This window comes from Gymnoscopelus braueri, assembly GCF_963280865.1.
Source record: "Gymnoscopelus braueri genome assembly, chromosome: 15".
Taxonomy (NCBI): domain Eukaryota; kingdom Metazoa; phylum Chordata; class Actinopteri; order Myctophiformes; family Myctophidae; genus Gymnoscopelus; species Gymnoscopelus braueri.
Window position 1 is genome coordinate 6,950,504 of NC_137620.1, and position 18,188 is coordinate 6,968,691.

Here is an 18,188-nt window from a genome sequence, read left to right on the forward strand (position 1 = left end):
ACCTGTGGCCAGCACAGTGACCCCCGCTTTCTGGAAAGTGAGGCTGTGGAATCTTTTATTAGAGGTTTCATTCCAGGTGTCTCCATCATGAGGACGCACATTGGACAGACAACACTGAATGGCCTGCAGGGGACACAAGGAGACACATTAGACCTGGGCTTCTTACAGAGGTACTAAGGCTGTCATCAAGGACTACATGTGATGTGACCCAACACGGTGAACTCTATGCACCTCTAGGTTTTTTTGTTTTTTTAAGAAAATAAACATGTTCAACTTTGCTCTAACCATGATAGGGAGGGCGAAGAACTCATCCTTGATCTTCCTCAACTCGCTGACAGAAAGGATGTCCTTGTTGCCAAAGTCCACATACATCACTTCCACCTTTCTGCCCCCAGGATGTCCTACACACACACACACACACACACACACACACAAAATTGTGATACTGTATCAAGAAAATGAAAGTCACACCGTGTTGAATGTAATATCGCCGTTCCTCATTTAGATCAAACAGGGGGCGCTATCTTTAATTCTCGTCAACATCTGTATTTAGTACGATCCCCCTGTCAATAATTACTCTTCAAACTGTATACCTAACTTAAAGCTAAGCCTGTTCCAACACCAAGTCTGAAATACAACACTAAAACTGGGCACCAGCAAAGGTATTGCCTTTAAAAGAATTAGAGTCCTCTAGGGGTGTCACGATACTCGATACGTATCGAAATCGAACCGAAAATGACGTTCGATACAGTGTATCGAAATCAAAAGACGTATCGCGATTCAAGGGTTAATAAAAAAAAAATACTCCCGCACATGCGCACATCCGATTGCACGTCCGGGTGAAGCCATGCTCGAGTCGCTGTTATGTTTTTCCCTGCATCGCGCATGCGTGCTTACGACGGGGGAGAAAAAAAAAGACAGGACAAGACAAACCCACACACAGAGAGAGACCGCTGTAGCGTTGCGTCTGTACTACTACTTTACATTTCACCATGGCCACTGCTGAAGCCAGCGATGGTAATGATACACAAACGGAAGAATTGGAAAACCCTCCCGCTTCCATTAAGTCAAAAGTCAGACAATATTTTGGCTTCCCAGTGAATTATGAGGGCACCCGACGCGTTGTTGACAAAACGGCTACCGTTTGTCGATTATGCTGCTCCACATTGATAGTTGCTCCGTCTTCACTTTTTCCCCTCTACACCTATACCTCTCGGCCAAAAATAGCCGATCTACAAGCTCACAGCGCCTCGCAGCGCACATTGATAGTTTCTCTGTCTTCTCCTTTCCCCCTCTACACCTATACCTCTCGGCCAAAAATAGCCGATCTACAAGCTCACTGTGAGCTTGTAGATCGGCTATTTTTGGCTAAAGTTCACCTCAGAAAAGGGATGGGGTTAAGGTAAAAAAAATAAAACCTGTTGAAGACCCCTGGCTTAGCTTATTATTCACATTTCTTGTTTGTTAAAGCTCTTATCTGTTCAAACAATGTGAACATACTTTAAGATGTTTAAGAACATGTAGCCAAATAACAGTTGTCTTTGGATCCTTTTTTCTTACATGTTCAACTTTGTATTTAGATTTTATTTAGTTATAGAGCTTCACAAGAATGTTGTTATCTCATCTTAAAGAAGAATCTGAAAATGACAGTTGTTGTAAGGGCATAAAACCCTTATTGTTATTCTCATTTGATATTATTCAAATAAAAGGGACTTATTGAGAAGTTTTTCTTTAAAAATCAAGACAATAGCCTAAATTAATAATCATATAGCCCTCAAAGCTGAAAAAAGGACGTTTTAAAAATATATATCGTATCGAAAATCGAATCGAATCGTGACCTTAAAATCGAAAGTCGAATCGAATCGTGGATTAGGCGTATCGTGACACCCCTAGAGTCCTCGTAAAGACCTAATCTCCTTGAACCACAAAAGTACAGACAGATGAAGAGTGAGTAAGCCCTGGAAAATGGGGACTGAAAATGTTGCTGAAATTACAGCGCACACACACACACACACACACACACACCCCCCCCCCCCCCGCCCCTTGCTATTCTACATACAGACAACCAGTTGAAATAATTAGAGATTGAGGCTTTAACCTTTGCTTTTATGAAATATCCAAGACCAATAGGGTTTTATTGAAGATGCTGCTGAACATATATTCCATCGCTAGTGTGATCAATTCAAACACACACACTTACTTACCGATGACCTTGGCTCTGTTCCAGCTCTGGTCATTGTAGCGTGCCACACAGGCCTGCTGGAGGGCAGGGCAGTAGAGCTGCAGATCATGATCTCCAGCCTCAGGCAGGCTGGAGTAGAACTCCTGAAGCTTATTGGACAGCAACAAGAACTCCATGCTGTCAATCTGGGGGAGAGAGAGAGAGAAAGAGACAGAAAGCTATCGTTTTATTTAGGGCAATACGTGTCAAGGACCCCCAAAATGATATGTATTTGGCTGTGGGCGCACCATCTCAAAAATATTTTGTGCCAGGGACCCCCAGAAGCGAAGATTTGAGTAAAAAATGTTTAACCCATTACGACCGGGAAAGCCTATGCGTCGTTAATCCTTTAAAACAGGGAAAGCATCCGTGTTATTTTAGATGTTTCTATGCATGTAGCAACAGGAATTTATTCAAAGATTTGCACAAATCACTAGAGATTTTTCTAAAATAGCAGATTTACAAGCTCATATGTGCACATATATGTACGCAGTGACGCGCTATGAGCTTATATATCTGCTATTTTTTTAATATCCAAGTATAAAATATCAAGTGGTTAAATTTATTGTGACGCTATATTAACACATTCTGCTGGGGACCCCCTGGTATCCCAGAATCATAGTTACTATATAACCTGTATACCCTACAGCAGGGGTGGGCAACTTTGTAGATGGTGAGGGCCACTAAATTTCCACACTCACTCTGGGGGGCCGCATTGTTTATCGGCACTCTCGCCAGTAGTACCCCATACACCAGTTGCCCATCCCTGCCCTACAGGAAACCTGTATTGCAATATCGGCATTGGCCTATAAAACCAAAATGTCAATATCATGCAGCCCTACTATTTTTAGTAAGGGTGTAAGAATTCTCTAAATGAACTGTTCAGTTAGATCAATCAATCACGGTTTGGTTCATACCATTTGTTTATTCTTATTTAAGAGAAAAAAAGCAAAAGGTAGGGGGATCTGGGATCAACTACAATTTGTAATGTCACGAACACTAATGAACAATATGAAGGTAAATGACCTTTTATCAGTGTTTCTCCTATTATGCAGCTGCTGAATATCTATAGTATTGATTGATTGATTGAAAATTTTATTAGGCAAAAGAATGTAAAACAACACAGTTACATTTATAATGCTTTTGTCTAAAAGGTCCGGCCAAAAAAGTCCTTGCGGACTTGTTTCCGTTGGGGTCCTTGAGTTAATTTCATAGACATATATAGTAGCAACCAAACAGTTCAAAAATCAACATGAAAATACAGATAATACAGAAAAAATACCACTATGTACAAAAAAAAGCATTTAAAAAATATATGTACAAAAAAAGGGGGGGGGGGGGGAAGCATGGAAAAATAAAAATTATATACAAAAAAAGCATGAGGAAATACAAAATATGTACAAAAAGAGGAGGGAAACTGGTACTAGCTCCTCTTTCGGCCTCCAGAAATGTATGTAAATTATGTATGTAAATTATTATTATGGCTCTATATCGTTTACGATAGTCAGTCACTCATTTAATACAGTCCGTTTCGGGCAAAAATCGAATGAATTTGGCGGCGGTAACGTTAGCGTTTTCTTGCCGTCAAGTCAAACCGCCGTGCTCATTTGTTTATTCTTGGAACCAAGTTCTTATATGACGCAATATTAAACACGTCTATGGGAATTCAGAATGGGGGGAAAAAAGCGTGACCCAGGTAGGATGCGTAAATTACATCAGACTTCTGTGCTCTATACAAACGGTTGCGTGCTTGTGTGTGTGTGTGTGTGTTACCAGTTGTATGTAGAAGTCCGAGGGGCTGTTAACATGAGTGACCACCGCGTTGCATTCTCTGCCGACCTTTGGGTAGTTACAAGGGTAGTATTGCAGAGGAGTCCTACTGGAGGGTAGTGGAGTATAGAACCTGAGGAAGAGTGAGGGGCGGGGCTTTACTTACTGTACACCAGAAGCTTAGACTTTGATTTATTCATCCCATTAAAACCGGGAAAGCGTCTGTGTCATTTTAGATGTTAGCGTTGGCTATTGAAAAATAGCAGATATACAAGCTCACAGTGGGTCACTTTGTGCCACGCTGCGAGCTTTTACATCTGCTATTTTGGAACATTTTTGAAAAATCTTGGAAGTGTGAACTACCGATTTTGAAGGCATTTGTAGAATCGACAAAAAAATCTAATCTAAAAGAGAAAAAACAACCCTCAAACCTGGCCACTTCTAAGAATATCAGGTATTCTCTAACAGAGATGGGCACTTCGCTGGCTTTGTCCATTGGAGCCTTCCTGAGGTCAACCAGCAGACAGTCTTTGTCCTGTCCATACAACTGCATCTCCACCGCCGCTGAGCCCAACACAGTACGGAATTCATAGCGAGCCTCCCCACTCCAGCCTCTAGCCTGGGAACACACACACACACACACACACGAAAATAGTAAATGCAAAAATACAATGCTCTCACCAGCTCTCACTACAGGATAATCAGGGTTATTCACTGCTGTTGTGCCATACAGGCTCACCTTCCAGTGAGGAGCCGCCTCCACCGGGAGGACATAGGCGTCCCAGCATGTAAGAGTATATGCCGTGACAAATATCAAAATCCCTGCCCGGCTACCCCGCCCCCCCCCCCCCCAACACAGGCCAATTGTGTTTGTATTAGAGTTCTAACATTTCTGCCTGAACTCCACTTGATTAAAACCGATAATTTTTGTATAATCGATTGAATCGATTAAGCGCTCTACCCAGTGTTGTCATGTCTGCTTATTACAAGCGACTTTGGGCTTGTTTTTCTGTAAAGTCACTTGTAAATATTGGTAGTTGCGTGGTTTTCTTAAGTGTAGTTGCTTATTTTGGCTCGTTTCCCAATGTTGTTTTTTTATGTTAAGGACCCCCCACCCCATCTGAAAATATTTTGTGCCAGGGACCCCCATGCAAGATTTGTGCTTATGTTTTGACAGAGAGCAGATCTACACGCTCACAACGCGGCGGTCGCGATACGTTGTGAGCTTGTAGATCTGCAATTTTAAAATAGCTGTAAAGTGGTAAAACTTTACATTGTTTCTTTTGGGCTTGATTTCATAGATCTGGCCGCTCGGTTCTCTTGCAAAATCTAGCAACACTGGTTTGCACCCCTAATGTCAGCGTTCCTACCAGGTCAACAGGGATCAGATCCTTGAGGGAGCATTTGATGGCTTGAGGAGCAAAGTGTCTCAGGTCATTCTGCAGCAACTCTCCCACCTTCCTCAAGTGCTCATTGACAGCCTCCAGTACGGACTCATCGGTCATCATCATTCCCTTCTCACTTGGTGATGGCGCGGGTGGGGGCGGGATGAAGCAGTTGAGAAGAAAACAAAGTTTTGATTATTGAAAGAGTAAGTGCAAGGGAATACAAGAACGCTCGCCCCCAAAACACGCTTGCCCGGGGTCAAATCCGGAGACCTCAGTACGGTCGCCACCAGGTGTTCCTAAACATAACCTCAGTAAAACTATGCCTAAACCTAATCTTATTCCTAAATGCAACCTCAGTAAAAACTATGCCTAAACCTAATCTTATTCCTAAATGCAACCTCAGTAAAACTATGCCTAAACCTAACCTTATTCCTGAACGTAACCTCAGTAAAACCATGCCTAAACCTAACCTAACCTTATTCCTCAACGTAAACTCAGTAAAACTATGCCTAAACCTTTTTGTGCCCCCAAGAGGAGAACATTTGTGTTAGATTTCTTTTCAAAATTATAAAAAAAAAAAACACTTACAAGATTTCTCAAAAATGTTCAAAAATAGCAGATGTACAAGCTTGTATATCTGCTGTTTTTGAGAAACCACTGTTCTAAACCACTGTTCTAAACCACTGTTCTAAATCCTAAACGTTTTCTGAAAAACGTACGTTGCTATACCTAAAATGACACGGATGCTTTCCCCGTTTTTAAGGGTCCATTTGGTTACAAACTATCAATAATTTAGCTGGGGACCCCATGGAATTCCCTCAAAAGACCCCTGGGGGATCCCGCGGACACCACTTTGCGATCCACTGGTGTGTACAGGGGGTGTGTGCACGTTCTTTACAGTACCTTCCGAATCGGATGTTCTTGACGAAGCCGTAGTCCACGAGGAAGAGTCTGAGGCAGGAGAGCTTTGTGACGGGGCAGGAGGTCACCACTTCCTGAGTGCCCCTCTGGATCAGCTCTTCTACCGTCGCCCGACACCACACGCCTTCCTTGGCATACACGCACACCACACCGCCTGGACACATGCAAATTCATTCAGTTTCTGTCCTTATAGTAACACAAGTGTTTTTGTTCTTTGTGTAGAGGATCATCAAAAAGAAATGCACCCCATTAAGACCTGATGAGGCCGATTCTACAAATGCCTTCTAAACCAGTAGTTCTTTCAAGATTTTTCAAAAATGTAAAAAAAAAAATAGGTTTGAGGGTTATTTTTCTCTTTTTGTTGAGAATTAAAAAAAATTGTTTAGAAAGAACTGATCGACTTAAAACCCATTAAGACCTGAGGCCGATTCTATAAATGCCTTCTAAAATCGGTAGTTCTCACACTTCCAAGATTTTTCAAAAATAGACGAAGCAACGCGCTGTGAGCTTGTAGATCTGCTATTTTTGAATAGCCCACGCTAAAATCTAAAATGACACAGATGTCCCCGTTTTAATGGGTAAATAGTGGGAAATGTCATGATTACAGTATATACTGTAATCATCAAGTGGAGAACAAAACAAGGTTTGAAATATTTCACTAAATGTGCAATGAATCTAGAATATATTAACATTTCACTTAATTGTATAACGGAAATGATATTTTAATAGCTTTAGATGATCCTGTATGTGTGAGGACATTCCTTTGACTAGATTAATAGACAAGACTAGAAAACGGTCCTTATTTTGTGAGGACATTCCTTTGACTAGATTAACACAGATAAGACGAGCCAAGACACTCACTCGAAGATCATTATTTTGACTGCGTTCCAAGGCAGTGGTTTTCAAACTTTTTGTATGGGTGTCCCTCCCTGGCACAAAATATTCTCAGATGGGGGTCTGCGGCCAAATCATTTGTTTGAGTGGTTATCATAATGTTTGAGAACCGCTCTGTACTAGGGGGACATTCAATCCTCACAAAGATAGCAGTACCAGAAAAGAAAACGCATGCACACACACCAGTCTTAATCGTGTCTCTAGGAGAGAAAAGGTTCTCGTATCCACTACAGTTGTCGCCGATCTTCCTGGAAAGCAGGACGTTCAGCTTCCTCTCAGTCAGGTAGCGGACATAGAAATGGTTTGGGCTGACCACATGGATGACCTGCACCAACTGGCGCTCTGGAAGAGACAAATAGTACATGATAGGATGCTTCATCGTCTGTGTGTGGAAGTTGGTTTCACCAGAACAGATAATAGAAATAAAAAAAGGGTATCAGAAAAGTATCAGATTCACAAGCTCGTTTCAAGCTCGTAGATCTGCTACTTTGAATATTTTTTAATTTGAATCCTGAAAAGTAACAGTTTTGGACATATGAGGTTTCCACCCGATAGAGACGATATACAATAAATAGACAACAAGAGACGATTACAGATGATGATGATGCATTATATTCAGTAAACACATTTGTTGCCTGATTAAAGAGTATCATTCTAGTAAATGTACAATCAATAAGGCTTTTCAAGCTAGATAGAAGCTAAATTGTCTATTTAATACCTGCATCAATACATACTACATTGATGCATTTAGTTATCTAGTCACATTTTCAGACTAGAGACTAGCCAATCACAATGTGACAGTCCCTGTGCATTATTGTATCTATGAACTCTTGTAGCAGCATATTTGCAGTTATCTTTCATAGAATTAAAAACGACCAAATAAACACAAGGAGCAGAAAATGAGTAAGCTTTAATTGGTCCATGCTTGTAAAAATGATATTCCATGTCTGTGTCTTCCAAGTTCATACTCTACTGTGTGTGTACTGTGTGAACCGGCCGGGACGGGAGGGATTGCACGGTGGGGTGTTCTATCGACAGATTTTTATGTTCTTTTTTTTATTAAGTCTCCAACCAAATCTACAAGGCCGTCCGTGTGGGAATACACTGGGAGAACCCCAAATTACCTCGCCTCTGCAGACACCTTATGGATCAACCATGATTGTCACTGCCGGGTGGAAACCTCAAAATGCCCAAAACCGTTCCTTTTCTATTAGTATATTTAAACACAAATTCAAATAGTGAAAATAGCCGATCTACAAGTACACAGCGCTGTGCGTTGTGAGCTTGTAGAGCGGCTATTTTCACTACTTCTGTGCAACACTCTTGCATGATGAAGTAGAGCATTAATTTGTTTTCCTCCATACCTGTCCTACATGTTTGTTTGACAGGCGTCGTTTCCGCTTTCTTTTTCCAACCGGTCTTCCCTTTAGTACCGGCCAGCCCAGGAGCAGTGGGTGGGAGAGCGGGGGGCGGAGCTACAAAGAGGACCAAAGGGTGACACATGTCTGACACAGTGACCATCACACATACATACTCTATCTAAAAATGTTTTCAGCAGTATGTTGCTATATCAGTGGTGTCTGGTTTGCCAACTTTTCCATGCCAAGGACCCTCAAAATGACCATGTTCCAGGGACCCCCAGAAGCACAGATTACAGATTAAACCCTAATATACTTTGTTGACCGAGGTCCCACAGGGCTTGGACTCCCCTTTTTTTCCCCCTCTACGCCAAATCTAACCCAAAATAGCTGATCTACCGTACAAGCTCACTACGCATCGCAACGCATACTAAGCTTGCAGATCAGCTATTTTGGGGATGTTTGTCCATTATGAAATGCCCATAATAGGGAACACTAGGGTTCATGTGTTTAATAATTATAATTGTTCCCTTTCTTTGCCATTTTCATCAATTTACATTTTAGGCATTTACTCTTATCTAAATCATTTATTCTGTGATGGTTAGAGGTCATATCCCTGATCAGAGTTGCTTGCTCTCACCTCTCAGATATTCATGGCCAGCCCAACGACACAATTCTGGAAGAAATGAAAAACATATATTGAGCACACATCAAAAATACATCCTTAAAAAAGGCCATTACACCGCAGCTCCATTACAAAAACTAGACCGGCAACCTTTGGGCTCAACTGATGTCTTTATTTCAATGTCTATTCCCCTTGTGCTTCAACTGCAAATAAGGCTGTTCGCGGGTGTGTGTGTGTGTGTGTGTGTGTGTGTGTTCGTTTGTGCGCGTGTGCATGCGTGCGTGTGTGGTGTGGGGCTCATGTCTGGCTTGCATTGCCCTCTAGCGTTGATTCTACAGAATTGCCTGAGGGGCGGTGAAAACAAGCGTACCCCTTTCAATTTCCCTGGAATGCCAATTTCCCTGTAACATATATATTCAAATATTTGCACAAATTTTCACGATTTTTCACGAATAGCAGATCTACAAGCTCATAGCGTAGTAAGTAAATAAGTAGTTTCCTCTCTCCTTGCCTCGTTTCCTCCATGAATCCTCGGTGGGAGGTACTAAGACGCAAGGAAAGGACGCAAGTGAAGAAAAATAGGATTTAATTTAGAGCAGTGGTTTTCAAACTTTACCCTCCAAAATAATCATATTTGAATTGGGGACCCCCCACCCTGACAAGCATTTGTAATTGTAGGAGTTGAGGCATTACATTTAGTTTGATTTTTTTATATTTGATTTATGCCACTTTCTTAGGAAAAATTTTACAAGTTGGCCAAAGTTTGACCATTTTTGGAGTTTAGTTTGTTGATTACTTTTGGCACAGTCAATTATTTACTTTTTCATTTTAGAAGTATTAAAAAGGTCTTAAAAGTCCTTAGATTGTCACTTTAGAAATATGCACATACCCTGCATTCACTTATACTGCATGTTGGTTTGTTTACGGTTCCGAGTGAGAACACAATGTTGCACATTAAGCTAATCATCCAGGGGGGGTACCCCCCCTTTTGAGAACCACAGATTTAGAGACATGCGACACACCCTTTAAAAAACCCACTCCCTCTACCTTCCTCCTCCATCTCCTCCTCTTCAATAAGCTCCTCCACCAGTACATCTGGTCCAGTGTCAACATCAACAGGACCATGGTGCCGAGCGAGGCTGGGCTTGGGGTGAGGTCCTGGCCTTTGGGTGGAGAAGCGACCACCCGCTCTACCGGCCCGCCGCCTGAAGAATTCTCTGCGGCGGAGGGGAGGGGGTTGGTACCAGCGCCACGGGATCTTTCTGCTGGAGGCCTCCTGCTGCCTGGGAACTTTCTCCTCTGACATACTGACAAAAAACAGAGGGGAGGACTTCATTCCCGTATTACCATCTATGGCATACATGGGCAACTGGCGGCCACATGCGGCCCCCACCTTCACTTAATGCAGCCCTCAGGTTAATATCGGAATACTGATATATTATTGATTTCAGCTGTTATTGATTTCAGCTGTTACAATTTCAAACATGACCCGCTTTAATTACTATTTTATATTAGTAGCTTAATGACTAGTATTAAAAGTCTATTGTCTTTTTTATGTCCAATGTATTTGTATTTAAGTTCATAAAGAACACATAAGTATGTATAACTAAATACATTTGAAATGAAATAAAAATGAAACTTCAGGATTCCAATTCAACAATAGCAAAAAAATAAATAAATCAGGATTCCAATTCAAAAATAGCAGATCTACTCGCACTGCGACACTCAGCTATTTTGCTACTTTTGTGCGACATAGAATGGCCCGACGGTATCTATTATGTAATGTGGCCCTCTGGAGTGAGTAGAAATATAGTGACCCTCTCCATCATCAAAGTTGCCCACCCCTGATCGAGAGTGTTTTTATTTAATAATTCATTGAAGTGATGTCTGATAATTATAGCAAAACTAACACAGAACATAACGAGGAATGCATTCAAAAATAGCACAGAGCAGGTTTTTCTAATGTACATTTGGCACAATGATTTTGATTGACTTGGTGGTTCCCCACGTCCTGACTAACAGGAAACAGTTCGATTGACTCTACGGACCCAAGAATTATGATCATGTGTGTTTGGGAACTCACGTTTTGGGTTCATCTGCATGGAACGTCAAAAACATGTTCATGCACTTGTTCACACTGTCTGCTTGGAGTACACAGCTGGAACACACACACACACACACACTTATTAACTTTGTGTGTGTGTGGTGCATAAATACAAATACATACAATACACACAACTTTTAGAGAGGTGCTCCGCTCATCACGGTCACTTTCTTCAACCGACCAATCAAAATCGAGGGAGGCAGAACAAAAAAAGGCAAGAAACGTGGCAGAGGAGAGGCTGCTGTGCGTTCCACACTCGTACCCGTTCTCCTGACGGGATCGGGATCTTCAACGAGATCCGCCAACAGAACAGTCGCAACAAAGATTAGGTGTCTGCCATACATGTTTACAGTTATTACAGCTATTCATACCAAGCACTCCGTGGGCTTTGGAAACATTCTGTTAGCACCTTACACAACACAAAACAGTGTTCATGGGAATTCTAGGACCAGGACTAGGATTTCAGCCTGTTTCAGAAAGATGCCGTGATATTTAGACCTTCACACACACACACACACACACACACACACACACACACACACACACACACACCTCTAATAACTCACCTCAGTCCAGAGTCCATATTAATGCAGGAAATATCAACAGAATGGACATCCACTGGTCTCTGCAAAATCTCCAGCACCTGAGACACATACACACAAAGGAAATTGTTCGGTATATAAAAATTGGTTTCAAAGTCATGAAAAATAAGCTGTAGTTTTTCTGCTAAGGACTGTGGGGGGGGGGGGGGGGGGGGAGTCCACTGAAGGCAGTGAAATCATTATTCTAGCCAAAAGATGGTAATGCACTCTAGGGAAGCATGATACACTGGCCAAAAGATGGTGCTACTATCACTATTATGCAGTTATACAAAGCAGCATCCCATACCGTTTCTACGCTGCAGTAGCTCTCCAGGACAGGGCAGCGTTGCACCGCTCTGGCTTTCTGCATTGCAATCTCCAGGTCTTTAATCCTTCTCTCCACCAGGGACACCTCTGTGTTGGTGGAGACGAAAAAAGCCTCCAGGTTGACCAGGTCAGACAACAGAGCATCCTTCCTGTTGGCAAAGACATTACATGTATACCTTTATATAAATGAATAGAGCTTCTGTCAATACTTCTTATTGTTTCTGCCGGACCAGAATGGCAGGGGCAAAGTGTGTTTTCACCCCACTCCCAGCAGGCCAAGGAAGTCAACCCGAATATGTTATAAAATTGGCCTCATGGTGACAAGTTACACAAAAAGAAAAGTGGACTTTCTTCATTCAGCCCATGGACAATGCATAAAAGAAATGTACTAAAGTAATAACTGTAACAATTGTAGAATGCAGCCTTTTTGTCTTTTTTTTGTTTGTTTCTCTTCTTTTGTTTGTCTCCTTACATGTTTGTTTGTCTCTTGAAACCTCTTCCAATAAAAACAAGTTAAAAATAATAAGGTTGTAGATTAAAAATTGTATAATTTTGAACTGTACCTCTTATAGATCACATTAATGGTCCTGTCGATAACTTCATTGATCGCCTTCTGCAGCCGTGCTTTCTCCCTGGTCACCTGCGCCTTCCGGCCAGTCAGCAGGGTCTGAACAAAGGGCAAATAGAACAGTAGAATGCACAAAATGTTAGCAAAGCCCCCCAGAAAAGGCAGATCACTCTAATTGAAGGTGCCTCTATGATACTACTAATGTATGTGTAGTCTATGAGAGTCTATGTGAAATAATGGCCTACAAGGACACCATTGTTGGACTGCCGTGGGTTCTCTGTACAATTATAAAAGAAGAACTGCAATATATCGATATCATGATATGACAGTAGATTTTGGATAATGTAATATTGTGATAAGGTACAGTCTACTGTTAAGTCTTGTCCTACATACGAACCAGCCGTACACTGCCCTGTCTCTCTCACCTGGTGGATGTGCTCCAGCTGGGTCATATTCTCTGCAGCCTGGGCCAGTCCTTCTTTCAAGGCCTTCTCTATTTTCTCCACGGCCAAAGGCTAAAGGAAACAGAAAGCGGGTTGGAGGGGGGCACCACCGAAGAAGCACCACCAAAGAAGAGTACACCCAGAAATCATGTGATCACAAGTTCACAACAAATAAAAGATTGCCTGCTTCCATGTTAAAGGACCTTTACAAAAGGTGAAGGTCAATTTTGTTTTTCAAAAAACGAGCCACATTCAAACGCCATAGCTTTGGAATGGAGGATCGCGGCCGGGATGTTTTTTCCCCAGACGCTACCGGACCCCCGTGCGTGCAATGAGCTGATGTCCATGAGGACAGCGGTCACGGAGAATAGTCCATGATTTTTCAAAGGTACAGTAAAATGGCCGTTTTCGCTGGCAAGGGGACGGTAGAATTAATTAATTCCTGGCAGAGAAAGAGTGAACGATATGGACACACTAACATCCCTATTCTGGGTAGCGGTATGTCATAACAGGCAAAGAATAGGCAACCATCTGGCGCAAATAGACAAGCATTTGGTGGAAATAGCCAATCTACAAGCTTGCAATGCATCAAACCTGAATCTGAATAACAGACTATAAATAATATTTATATTATAAATGTATTTATTTTCAACCCCTTTTCTGTGCGTTGTATCCTGCTGGCTCACCCGTCAGTGAGGATCCCCCAACTAGAGGACGTAGAGCCTCCGTCCCACTCCGTCAAACACTCCCTGCTGACAGGTGCCTCCCCAGCCCGTAGGTGAACGTGCAGTGACTATATCACCCTCCCCGCACCGGGGTGGATTCAAAACCCCAGACTCTGTGGTGGTTGGCAGGTTTACCACTGCGCCACCCGAGCGCATTTACAATACATTACATATTTTCAGTATATAGCATTTGTGGACATGCAAACAGCACATCTAAATGGCGTAGCCTATGTGAACAAGTACCCAACATACATTTCGGTTACATACATTAACATCCATCCATGTGAAAAGGCAACAAGTGCTGATTCACAGAAATGAAGAGCGCTTCCTCTGTCCCTCATCCCCTCCACTCTCTGTCTGTTTCAACGTCAAAGGTTAGAGTATTTCATCCACCCAATATATATCTATGGCCTAGAACAGTGGTTCTCAACCTTTTCAGGTCGTGACACCCCAAAATAATCATATTTGAACTGGGGACCCCCCATTTTGTTGGACACCGTTCCACAGATAAATATTGTGAAAATAACAAATCTACAAGCTCAAAACGTCCCGCAAAGCTTTTAGATCGGCTATTGTTGATTACTTTTGGTGCAGTAATGGTCTTATACTTTTTATTTATTTTTTGAGGTATAAAAAAGGTCTTAAAAGTCCTTAGATGTCACTTCACTGTCATGTGGGGGACCCGCTCAAAATCTGAATCCCGACCCACAGGTTGAGAACCCCTGGCCTAGAGACCTGTGACTGCTCCTTGACAATTCATTTTATTGTCTCCGCCAGGGCGAGAGAGTATGTTCCTCCGTCCGTCCGTCCGTGTGTCTGTGTGTCCGTGTGTCCTGTCCGTGTGTTAGCAGCTAATCTCTGGCACCGTTGGCCCGGTCGCTGCGAAACTGTGCACACACACTCCCTGGATGGCAATTCAGAACCTCTGCCTCAAATGTTTCACATGGGCCGGTTATAGCGCCACCTGGTGGCCGATTTGTGCAAAACCCATTTTTTTTACATTACTCCTACAGATTTTATCCAAACGTCATGCAAATCGGTACAAAGTATCTCTATAGTCATTTGATCAACACGGATCTGTCCGATTTCCCATATTCCAACCTGATTGGCTAAGGTTCGCTTCCAAAATTTGCAGGATTGGTCCGTTTTGAACAAAATGCCTCAAATCATGAACGCAGCTTGCGATTTCCGTGAAATTTCACAAACACATTCCCACTAGGCCAAAGAAGAAATGCCACCCTTTTCACATTGGCCTGTTATAGCGCCACCAGCAGGTCTAATTTAGCAAAACAAATTTTTGGAACAAAATGCCTCAAATCATGAATGCAGTGTCCGATTGCCGTGAACGACCTAAGAATAAATGGCACCTTTTTCACATTGGCCTATTATAGCACCACCAGGAGGCCACAATAACGTACCTGACCTGGCGGAGACCTGTGCTCCGAGGAGCACTTTTTCTAGTTTACCTGTGGTTTACTTGGCTCCTCTGTGATGGCGTTGTCCTCCGTCGTTGGTGAGGACCGGCCATGTCTGTGATGTCTGCTTCCTCTGGGGTGTCTGCTCCCTCTGTTGCCACGGCCACTGCAGCAGTTTACAACACACATCAAAACTGATAAAGGCCACACAATGGAAATACACTTATTACAAATAACGGATGATCAAAAACTGAAAAGTAACTTTCATTCTCGGAGACGTTATTCAAAAACTAATTTTAATACGTAATGGCATATCCGTGTTCTGTTCGTAAATTCAATATGAATGCTATATACTGAGATTAGACTATCATGTTGGTTTGTTCATCTACCTGATATTGGCTATTATCAGAGTTGTAAAGTAACTGAGTACATTTACTCAAGTACTGAATAATTACAATTTTGAGGTACTTTTACTTTACTGGAGTATTTCCTATAGAGTACAGAAGTCCTGACGTCACTTGTTCATCCCCTGGTTCGTAAAGTAATTTCTCTATGGAGAATAACACGGGGTCATCTTAGAATCGTCTCATATAAGAATTGTGGTCCAAAAATAAACAAATTGTCTCTGCGATATTGTCAGGGAGGAGGTTCTGTATCGCTTATGATAGTCAGTCATTTATATTTGTTATATCTGTTTCTGACGAAAATTTTACTAATTCGGTGGAAGTAACATTATCGTTTTCTCACCGTCAGTTGATGCTTCATATCCATAAGAGTCAAACCGCAGGGATCATTTGTTTATTTTTGGAACACAGTTCTTATTTGACGCGATATTAAAGACGTCTATGGGGATTCAGAACGGGGGTGGAAAACCGCGAACCAGGTAGGATGTGTAAATTACGTCAGACTTCGGTGCTCTATTGTCTATACTTTTACTTCTACTGCACTACAAGAGACAAATATTGTACTTTTACTCCACTACAATTATTTGAAAACTTTAGTTACTTGCAGATATAAATGATTGCATTATAAAACATGAATTAACCACTTTAGCCCTATTTTATACCTAAATAGCCGATCTACAAGCTCACAACGCGTCGCAGTTGTGAGCTTGTAGATCTGACATTTTCAAACATTTTTGTACTTTAACTTTTGGTACTTTAAGTACATTTTGATACCAATATTTCTGTACTTTTATTCAAGTAAATTATGAATTCCAGACTTTTACTTATAAAACATTTGAGTACTTTTCCAACCACTGCCTATTATTGGAAATCAGATATTGCCAAGTGTGTTGAAAATCCATATGGATCTTTCAAACACAACCAGTACTCTGCTATTGTTTTGCAAAAAGTCCTTTGATCCAGTGTAATCCTGAATATCAAGTCAAACACGTCATAAAATATAAAGACATAACAGCATTCGTTATATATAAACTCGTTGAAACCTTTTGTTAGAACCGTGTGTTTGGTCAATCATAATTCTTGTTACCGTACTAGTAGCTTGGTATTTTATATTAGGAAGGCCTGTCCCTTTCCCTTTTTAAATGATGTCCTATTTATAATAAAAGTGCATTTGTGGGATTAGCAGCGCAGCTGATTTTGTTGGTTGGTCGCACGTGAAATTTCCCTGCCAAAATCAGAAGGCGTGTTCTGTTGGTATTGACTCAATTGACTTTAAACGTTGTCCCTCAACAAGGATCGTTCCTTCGCCACACCCCCAGTGTGTAAAGCCCTCAATTCCTGACCAGAGTGCCTTGGTTTTAGTTTTTTTTTAAAGTGGCGGTAAACCATACCGTGTATCCAGGCAGCGCTCCTCTGTAAAAGGTTGGTAATGTAATACAGTAATGTATGTCGCAGTCAAGACATTCACCTGTACTTATTTGACATCATACCTTTTCTTCTTGTTCATTCCGGCGGTGTAGATGAGGCCGAGCACTCTGCAGTCCACATCCATCCCGCCCACACCCTGCTCGGGCAGGTCTGATTCAACCTGGAAAGAGTGGCATCATTACACACCAAGTACAGATGTACCGATACAATGTTGTCCTTGCCGATACCGAGCAGATCTACAAGCTTGCACATCTGCTATTTTTGAAACATCTTGAAAGTGTTTGAAAAACTTTGGAATAGTTCTGTTTTTTGTTTTTTTTTACACAAGAGGAAGAGAAGGTTTCTCTTCTGGGGGTCCCTGGCACAAAACATTATCAGATGAGGGGTGGCCTAAAAAGCATTATTTTACACTTTGGCTATTAAAAAATAGCAGATCTACAAGCTCATAGCGCGGCACCGAGTGCCGCGCTACGAGCTTGTAGATCTGCTATTTTTGAAAAATCGTGAAAATGTGTGCAAATCTTTTAATATATATTGTTTTAAAGCAAACATTTTTAACTCAAATCTTTGCTTCTGGGGGTCCCTGGAACAAAATATTTTGAGATGGGGGTCGGCGGCCAAATACATATCATTTTGGGGGTCCTTGAGATGAAAAAGTTTGAGAACCACTGATATAAAAACGTTTTTCAGAAAACTGTTGGGATTTAGAAGACATTAGTCGAATCTTAATGGGTTAATGGGCTAAAATGAATGAACAATCATACAGTGGATTGTGGTGGAACTACCTTGCAATCTGGACACAGGATGCTGTTGTCTGCCTCCATGGAGTTGACACAGGCGGTGCAGAAGATGTGTCCACACAGCAACACCAGGGGCAGGTTGGCATTGGCTCCATCCTCTTCTACAGGACAACACCAAAACACAACACACACTGAAACCACAACTGGACCACCGTGCGGGGCTTTTTGTGTTGTCCTATTAGCATAACCTTTGACTGCACTACCTGCACTGATAAT